The sequence below is a fragment of the Perca flavescens genome, chromosome 11, assembly GCF_004354835.1.
Source record: "Perca flavescens isolate YP-PL-M2 chromosome 11, PFLA_1.0, whole genome shotgun sequence".
In the NCBI taxonomy this organism is placed as follows: domain Eukaryota; kingdom Metazoa; phylum Chordata; class Actinopteri; order Perciformes; family Percidae; genus Perca; species Perca flavescens.
The window spans coordinates 6,944,763-6,954,674 of NC_041341.1; positions in this window are offsets into that span (position 1 = coordinate 6,944,763).

A 9,912-nucleotide genomic window follows, 5' to 3' on the forward strand; every position below is an offset into this window, starting at 1 on the left:
TATATCAGTTTAAGTGGTCTCTATATTTAGAGTATTTTCAGTTCTTCACCTTGCTGTCAGACAGCCCTTTACGACGGGGAACTGAAGCTGTTATCTCTGCTCTCTTCAAAGCCACCAGACTCCTTTGACAAAAACAGACATTTTACCTCAAAGAACAAGGGAGTTGCTGCTCCACCGCTGCCTCTGTCGGTTAGTCAGTTATTGTGTAGTCTATATCCACGACATTTCATTTTCAGGATTGCTCCGATGACGCAGGAAATTCTGCTGGATGTCCCTCTTTATGACCGGATGTCCCTCCCCTTCCTCTGTCTTTGTGTTGGTGTTCTAACCTCCGGTGGATTTGTGAGGACTATGGTTAACTGCCCAACGTTTAACCCTCTGAGGACAAACGACGCACCGGCGAGAACAAGTGATGTTGGACAACACTTTGAGAAATTTCAAAAAGCAAACATCAACTATTCAGCTTTAGGGCCAAATGATCTCTTTACAAAAGGTGGGTCTCGCTCTTGATCTGAACATTTTGATATGAAACACACAGGGATCAGTTATACACAAATACCCTTGAAAGGTGAATTTAAAAAGAAATGTAAAAATCAAGAGAATGCCCTTAGACCTCAGAGGGTTAATTGCTTTTCGAAACCAAAACAGAATATCACAATCCGTTTAGAAAACACGTTGGCTCATAAATCTCATAAAATAAAACTGACCCCCTTGGCAGTAACAGCTAGTTACTTAACCAGCTCCACGATCCTACTTAACATTGGCATTGCTGGATTAAGCTATCTTGCCACACACACACACACACACACACAAGCTATGCTTTTGTTAAATATTAAAACACTCTGTCTACATATTTGGCTCAGTCATTTACACAGTGACACTTCAAACATTACATTACATGCCATTTAGCTGACGCTTTTATCCAAAGCGACTTAGAATTATCTATCTATCTATTTATCTATCTATCAATCAATCAGAGGTCACACACCTCTGGAGCAACTAGGAGTTAAGTCTATTGCTCAGGGACACATTGGTTGACGCATCGCAGTGGAAATTGAACCCAGCTCTCCAACACCCAAGGCATGTGTCATATCCAGTGCGCCATCACCACCCTAAACAGGTGTGCCAATCAGAATCATAGCACCAACAAACATATTTATGATTTAAATGAATGGTTTTGTTTCACAGTGCTCTGAAACTCGGCTTAGCTTTAAGAAAACAAAACAGAATGGTGGCTGCGGATGGTCAAAAAGGCGCCACGCTACGGCAAGCCAGACGGAAAAGGAGCAGGTCAAATAAGACAAGGGAGCGATCTGCTGGACAATTTAAGCTCTTCATTACAATTACATTGGGGTATGCATCTGAATATTTTCTGTAAAAAGCTAAGCTATACGTTAAATAATATTCATTTTGTTGCTTTGCATGTTTTTCATGTGCACAATATCTTCTTTTGCCACTTCCAGCCACAGCCTGAACGGAAGATGTGATGCTATTATGATCTGCTTTCGATTGGTTCTCCTGTTTGAATTTGCAGCGCCAACCGTCTGACGGTTATATACAAAAAAACATTTCCTACAAAAATCTGAGAAAGGTTGGAACATAACCGTGCATTGCAAAGAATATTTTGCCAGCGGTCAAAATGTCAATATGCAACCTCAGGAAACATCTGCAGATATGTAAGTTAAGTTAGCTTACAGTAACTGCAAGAAGCTATACTAAATAAAGTAGGGAAGACATGCCTAGCCTACCTTCTGTGTGACACACCGGCTTCTAATGTGTATTGAAGATGCATTTTAGCACCACATTTGGCTTGGTGCGTAACCAGTAGATTATATTTAAAAGTGCCATTCATAAGAAGTTATCAAAAAGTAATTAAATGTAATTAGTTAGATTACTTTGATCAAGTAATTGAAATGGTTGCACTACTATTACCATAAATCATAGCCTGGTTGACACCAGACCCTTCTCAGTTGTAACAGAGTGGCTCTCATTTTTACAGTACATATACAGCTGTTCCTATAGTAAAATGAAATAGCATTTTTGAACAAGTATAGAGATGAAACGGATCGAATGTTGACAATAATTGGTAACCTATTACATTTCCCAAAGTAACCTATTCGACACTGCTCATTAGCACTGAAGTTTCTATAAAGCCAGCACCAGCCTGCGGGGACGTCATATTTTGGCACAGCGGGATCCTGGAGCTCCACAGCCTTCGCGTCGCAACAACAGAGGAGGAGGCTGCTCTAGATGAGCTCATCACTTTCATTCCCCATGATCTCAGGATGTGTCTCCAGCAGCTCTCCACCTTCTCTTTGTCTTCTCCTCCCACTGTGTCCCGTCACATTCTCCATCCGTCTTCATCTCTGCTTCCTCCGTCTTCTCAGCATGCCTCTTAGTAAATATATACACAACGTCTTAGGGATGGTTGGTTTCTCAAACCCAGGAAAAGGTGGCCTCGTTACTTAGACAGGTACGGTATGTTAAACAGACAAAATGCTTGAAATTAACAAATGTACTGGCAGATTGAAGAGACTGTGCAACCCCAAAAAAGCGCTCCCATAGCTTTTTTGTTGGAGCAGCAATTACGACCTATATTTACTTTTGTAGTGGCGGCGCCCACAAGTGGCCGTAGTAGTTATGACGGGACCAAAGCAGTAAGTAAGGTGACGAAGCGTAAAAGTGCCAAATTTTATATGTAAGGACGTAGATTGGGGTGGTGGATGGGTCAGACAAACACAAGAGTTTCACCCAGGAGATCTGGGCTTGAGTCATTTTTTTTTTACACCTAATGAACAACCCTGTTTGGACAGTGGCTGTCAGCGTCAGAAACGAACTGTTCAGATGCACCGTTTTCACATTTCCTAAATCCAACCGTCCCGTTCTACTTTTACTAAACCCAATTGTCCCGTTCTTATTTTCCTAAACCCAACTGTCCTGTTCTTGTCCCACGTGTCATTGAAACGTAAGCCCACCAAAGACCTTTTCCTTAACCTAACTGGGTCAAAAGTGATGCCAATAGTCCCAACCAAGCGCGTTTAGATAAAGCGAGTTTAGATATGACGCTAAAGGAGACTTTTAGCGTCAATAACAACGCCAAAGGCACCTGACCAAGCGTCCGTATTTTACGTGATGGGAGTGAGAATGTGTTGTAACGAACGTCCCATTCAGCGTTACATGCGTAGTAACCTTCAGGAATTGATTTCAACCCCAACCACACTCTTTTTCTAAACTTAACTAAGTAGTTTTTTCACACTGCAACCGTTTCACAATGTTAAAGACGTGTTTAAAATCGCAATCTTTATGTTTAAAACCGCGACCAAGGATGTGTCTCCAGCAGCTCTCCACCTTCTTCTCCCACTGCGTCCCATCACACTCCCCATACGACTTCATCTCTGCTCCCTCTGTCTTCTCGGCATCCCTCTCAGGAAAAGGTGACCTCGTTACTTAAACAGGTGCAGTATATTTAATAGAAAAATTGCTTGAAATTGAATAACATTGGCAGATTTTATCTTGAGTTCTGACTCCTGGCTCCAAAACAAATCAAGATGGCTGACCTCACCGATGCTACGTCTTATTATTTTTACAGTGCTTTGCTTTTTATTGCTCTCCACTGGCTGCCTGTTGCTGTTGCTGTTTGCATTGAGGTCTTCATTAGTCTATATCAACGACGATTCATTTCCGGGATTCCTCCGGTGCCATCGGAAATTCCGCCGGATGTCCCTTTTTTCCGGCCAGATGTCCATTACCTTCCTCTTTCTTTGTGTTGGCATTTCTAAAGTCCGTTAGATTGATGAGGGCTATGGTCAGTGGCGCCGGCAGGATTCAATTTCATAGTACGCACAAAACCTAGCTTAGCTGGTCTTATAATATTTAGTGTATGAGAGTGTGCTCCTAGTGTAGTTTTTATCATACCATGATGACCAGACATTTTCCCGAAGCCTGTATGGAGATATGATTAACATGATTTCTCTGTGTGTAAACATCTTATCCCAATGTGATAACAAATGTGTTAAGCCTTGTAACTGCCATGTCCATGTCCATGTTAACACACGATTCAAAAACCATGCTATAGCTCCGTCTGTTGGTTCAGCGATACTCAGCGTCCATAGCAACCAGGTTATTTACGGATGGAGTCATAAAAATGAACATTGTGATTAATGGCGGATAGATTGTTGCTGAAATAAGGTATAATTAATGTTTACATTAAGAACAGACCTGCAAAAAAGTTGTTTAAAGTACTTTTTACTTGGTTTCCATGGTGAAAATGGATAATTAAAAGATTGATTCCTGGATTTTATTACTTGGTATCAGATCACTGATATTAAATGGAGAATCCATTGTTTTAACCCAACTTTAACTTTTTTTTTTATTTGTGTCCCCGAAGGGCGACTAGGTGTGCAGCAAGTATAAACACATACAAGAGATATGAATACACACAAGTTCTACACACAGTCCAACTGGAACACAAGCGTAACAGTACGAAGACAAATAAATACCAGTACAAGGTGAATGGATAGCAGCATCAAAGTGACCTACACAGGGTAGGACAAGTGCATATCAGCCTCCAAAGTTCAATCAGCATCCATTACATTACATCACCAACCCCTTTAATCAACGTTTCTGACGTTGCTCTGTTTCTTTCTTTCCTCAACACATAGTCAACAGACGAGAATATATAACCAACCAAGGAATAAAGAAAGAAAAGAAAAGAGTTCAAAGATGACTCCTCCCATGACCCTTATTCAAGAAGCAAATGGCTGCAGGTATAAAGGAGTACTTGTACCTGTTACTCCTTACAGATGGACATCTTAGACGGGAGCCAGACCCAGGCCTAAAATCCACAATCAAAATGTCATGTTGGTCTGTGTGTGTGTGTGAGATGTAATCTGTCACATAACACACTCAGATTTTGCATGCTGATTAATTGCAGAGCTGATAGAATAAACACTTGGGGATTCAGGTCAGCGGTGGAAAACAGAGCAGCTAAGGAGATTCCCCACACAGGAATATAAAAACAGATTCTTCAAAGAGGAGGAAGACAGTAAGTAAGGATCGGATTTGGGTGCTGTTGGTGTGTGTCGTGGTAAAAAAAACATCTCAGAGCACCCGGAGTGCTTTATCTTTAAGACAGTGCAGCACACTTGCAGCTCCCTCACATTGTCCAACATGCCTTCTGGGTGAAAATCCACAGGCCATTAACCTCTAACCAATACAAATGGACCCTTGCTGAATGTAGAGGCAGGAAGGAAAACCATCGTCCAGGCTTCTCAGAAAGCGCCCGGCTTTATTCACAACAGCACAAAGTCATTGTATATTACGCTGAAGGAGGTTGAGACTCAGGCTACATCTTCATTACTACATTTTCATTTTGAAGCAGCGTTTTGAGACAAAAACAAAGGTTTTGTGCCCAGAAATGTAACTTCCCATCGTGTTTGACGCATGGCCCAATAACTGTGATTGGTCCGCTTGGCCGTGGCTTGGTAGTGTCATATTTCCCCTTACTCATTTTTGGGTTCTCCTTTCGCGTGAACAACATAAACTCGACACAGGGGAGACACTATGTTTCTCCGTCTACATCGCTGGAGTCGGTAGTCGCTCCGGAGCTTATCCCATCACTCTCTCACTTGCTCTACCAATCCACATCTCCAGATTTCTTTCATTTTCAAACTTGTGGTCTTCAGCTTAGTCTCGCATTGCCAGACCTTCCTCCAAAGTGCTGCAGAGGAGGGTCTGGCTACTCTACACAGCATTGCTGGATAGGAGAAAAACTTACTCTTGTTTATTGGCATTTCTTTAAACCAATCACAATTGTCTTGGGCGGTGCCAAGTGCCGGACGGAGCCACGGTGCCTCTGCAAAACAGCCTCGCGAAGGAACTTGTTTTGGTGGAACGTGTGTACGTTCAAAAGTAGTTTTACTCGTGAGACGGAAAACTCCGATTGGACAGATAGTCTAGCTAGCTGTCTGGATTTACCCTGCAGAGATCTGAGGAGCAGTTAACCAGAGGTGTCAAAAGTATTCACATTCATTACTCAAGTAGAAGTATAGATACTAGGGTTTGAAAAGACTTTTGTAAAAGTTGAAGTATCAACTCAAGCTTTTTACTTAAGTAAAAGTGTAAAAGTACTGGTTTCAAAACTACTTAAAGTATAAAAGTAAAAGTAATGTAAGGCAGAGATCTTCAACAGGGGGTCCTCAAAGTCATTGCAGGGGAGCCTCCAAATTATTGTAAATGTTTGAGTCTTTTTATTATCTTTGAGTCTTTTAAAATTAAAATGCCTTAACATAATTCCAACATATTATTAGCATATATAAATTCCCACTGATGATAAGCTTACTGGCCTATAGGTAAGGTAGTCCCTAAAATATCAGCCCACAGATACAGTTAATCCTAGATTTACTGTGCCACATATAGTATGTCACATACAGTATGTAACATTAAAATATGATTTATAAAATCATGCCAACAATTCATATTTTAATAGCTTATGAAAAAAGGGTATGTAAGAACGCTTTAGGTTGCCCTAATAGTTATTGTAGGGCCAGTTTAATATGCAACTTAATTTCATACAATATGTAGTAGGGGGTCCCTTTAAGTAAAGGGGTCCTTGCCATTAAGGACAACAGCTTAACCCCAAAACGTTAGGCCAAAATCATATGACTATAATAATGTTATATTAAAATCATACCTGCAAACTCAGAAGGGCTGAAAAAGGTGACACATCTCTATGTCTGTGTTTTTCAGACAACGGCAGCTACAGGCTGGTGTTACAATCCTCTCCAGTGAAATACAGACACACTTTTACACCGTTTAGCTCTCAGCATTTTAACCGTGTTTACTCCCGCTGCTAGCTAACCTCTGCAGTTAACCATAGTCCTCACAAATCCACCGGAGGTTAGAACGCCAACACAGAGACAGAGGAAGGGGACGGACATCCGGCTGAAAAAAAAGACATCTGGCGATACCGGAAGGAAGTGGAACGTCGTGGATACAGACACCAGGAATGTACCAACACACAAACATGGCGTCCGCCCAGGCCCTCCGCTCTGTTCCGCTGTTATTCTTACAAGGTAAGATGTGGTGTTTCCCCTCTCATTCCCCCTGCTCAGGTGTTTCCCCTGTCATTCCCCCTGCTCAGGTGTTTCCCTGTCATTCCCCGTGCTCTGGTGTTTCCCCTATCATTCCCCCTGCTCAGGTGTTTCCCCTATCATTCCCCCTGCTCAGGTGTTTCCCCTATCATTCCCCCTGCTCAGGTGTTTCCCCTATCATTCCCCCTGCTCAGGTGTTTCCCCTATCATTCCCCCTGCTCAGGTGTTTCCCATGTCATTCCCCGTGCTCTGGTGTTTCCCCTATCATTCCCCCTGCTCTGGTGTTTCCCCTCTCATTCCCCCTGCTCTAGTGTTTCCCTTCGGCCTAAACTAACTGGACTCCGGAGCCACAAACGGCGTCATAAACGTTTTTTTTTTTTTTTTTTTTTTTTACATATGCAAGAGAACTCCCAAATGCCTGTAAATGGACCTTGATGTGTAAAAATCGATGGAGTTCCCCTTTAACACATCTGGAAGATTTAGACTTTTTCTCCCTCTGTACATTATCTGTCGTCAGTTAAAGAGAGCTGTAGCTCTAGCGGTGAGGCTGATAAGCTTCATAAAGTCCTGTCTCAGACAGCAGCTTTGACAGTGAGGGACTTTTTGGGGAGAGTCTTGCCCTGTTCACGGGCCAAGGAGGTTGAAAGGGATTCACGCGGCCTATACGGGAGAAGATTAGGCTGGGGGAGCAGCAATTAAACCACAACACACACAACTCTCTGTCTGTCTCTCCCTCCACCTTTCTCTCTCTCCTCCTACCTCATTCCAGACTCACGTATCTACAGGTTACCATGGAAACTACTTCCCTCCCTCCTCCCAACTTCTATCCCTTCCCTCCTCTTGATCTGGCCTTGCATCTGGCCTCTCGTCATCCACCTCTCTTCACCTCCCAACAAAACATTCATCCCGTTCTTCGTTATCTCTTCATTAACACCTGTCACCTTCGTTATCGCCTCTCGTCTCCACCAACCCTTTTTAGTAGCACTTTTTTTCTTTTCTTTCTGTCCTTGCTCTTTCCATCTGCTCTCCATGTTTCTCCCTCTATCGGACTTTCTATCTGTCCCGCGGCTGCCGGTGGCACGAAACCAAATGTCAGGTCTGAGCTGGCGCTGGGGGGAAGCGTAAGGGAGGCAGATGGAGCAGCGAAAATAAAAGAGAGAGAGCTGAGTGAGATAAATGGGAATGCCGGAGACGATAATGTTGATAGTCACAGTAGTCAGTGTGTGCACACACAAACAGAGCTGGGTGCATGTCATAGGATATGAAGGCTAATGCTGATAGGGTTTCCAGAACTGTACAAAAACAGACAAAAAAAATCATCAATGAAAGACTCTTTTAATCAGACAGATTCTTTTAAGAGGATGGAGTGGGCTTGTGTGATGGCTAGGGTGGCGGCGTTTGAAAAGATGTCATAAACGGTTTACGAGATTGGATGATTGTACTAGAAAATGGGGAAAGTAGCCGATCTTTCTGTAGGGCTCCTAAGAAGCTTTGTGCTGGAGAGAGATGTGTGTGATGGGCTTATGCTGTTGTTATTTATACATATGTTTATTTGGTTCATTGTCTATTTTGTTACCATTTTGTTGAATGGTCTTGAATATTGTAGTTAATGTCTCATCATTTCTTGATTTTTGTGTGGGTGGGTAGTGATGACGAAGGGGGTGGGGGTTAATTTTGCGAGTTGTATGTATTGTATGTTAAAAAATAAAGAAATTGTTAAACGGAAAAAAAAAATTCTTTTGTTCAGATGTACTGTAGTTCTTTAAAGCTTGAGGCGCACAAGGCAGACGTGGGGGGGACTTGAGTGCCAGGTTTGGGGACAGAACTCAGGCGCAGACTAGCCTGGGAAAACCCTGACGAACTTCCGGCAAATTTGAGATTTGCTCTGCATGTCACACTGGCCAAGAGCACATTCAAGCCCATTTCCAATTTTTCCAAATCGAGGCACCAATCACAACCGTTGAGGTGGGCTTTACACGATGACGATAGCGCAGCGACATCTCCTTCATCGCTCTGATTGGTTGAAGGTCTATCCAATTGCGCCCAGAGGCATTTGAGCGACGCCCCCTTTGGACATGGGCTGTGAATGAACCTTCCCTGGACCCTTCTCAGTTACAACTGAGTGGTATCAACCAGGCTAGGCGCAGACTGGAGTTGGTAGTAAAGAATCTTATTTTAATGAAACGTGAGTGTGAGGTGGCAGTGGGGGTGTGGGACTGAAGAAGAATTGGGGACTGGGCTGTGGGCTGCAGACTCGATGATCCAGTGCGTGGCGTGGCTATTGGCAGCAGATGATTCCGAAGGTGGGTCATTTTCAGTGGTAAGCAACAATCCGGCAGGAAGAGGAAAATAGAGGTGCAACGATCCGATATTAAGATCGGATATTGGTCCCGATATTGACAAAATAGCTGGATTGGGAATCGGAAAAATTAACAGATCCAAGGGCCGATCCAGTTTTGTTTGTGTGCGCATGCTGGAAGAGTTGAGTGTACGAATAAATAAGAATTCAATACGTTACATGTATGTTATTTTGTCTTAGTTAGGAAAGTAATGTTCAGTTAGGCAAGTCTGGTGCCTTTAGTCTCTTCCACATGTTGGAAGGAAGGTATAAGGTGGAAGGTAAACAGTGTATTATTAATTCAACAACGGTATCGGATCGGTATCGGGTATCGACAGATACACAAAGCCCAGGCATCGGTATCGGGACTGAAAAAGTCGGATCGGTGCATCCCTAGAGGAAATCAGACTGGTATTTGAAGGCAGATGATGGAGCAGGATGATTATGTTAGGGTTTAGGGAAATGGCAGACCCAAATGCAGGG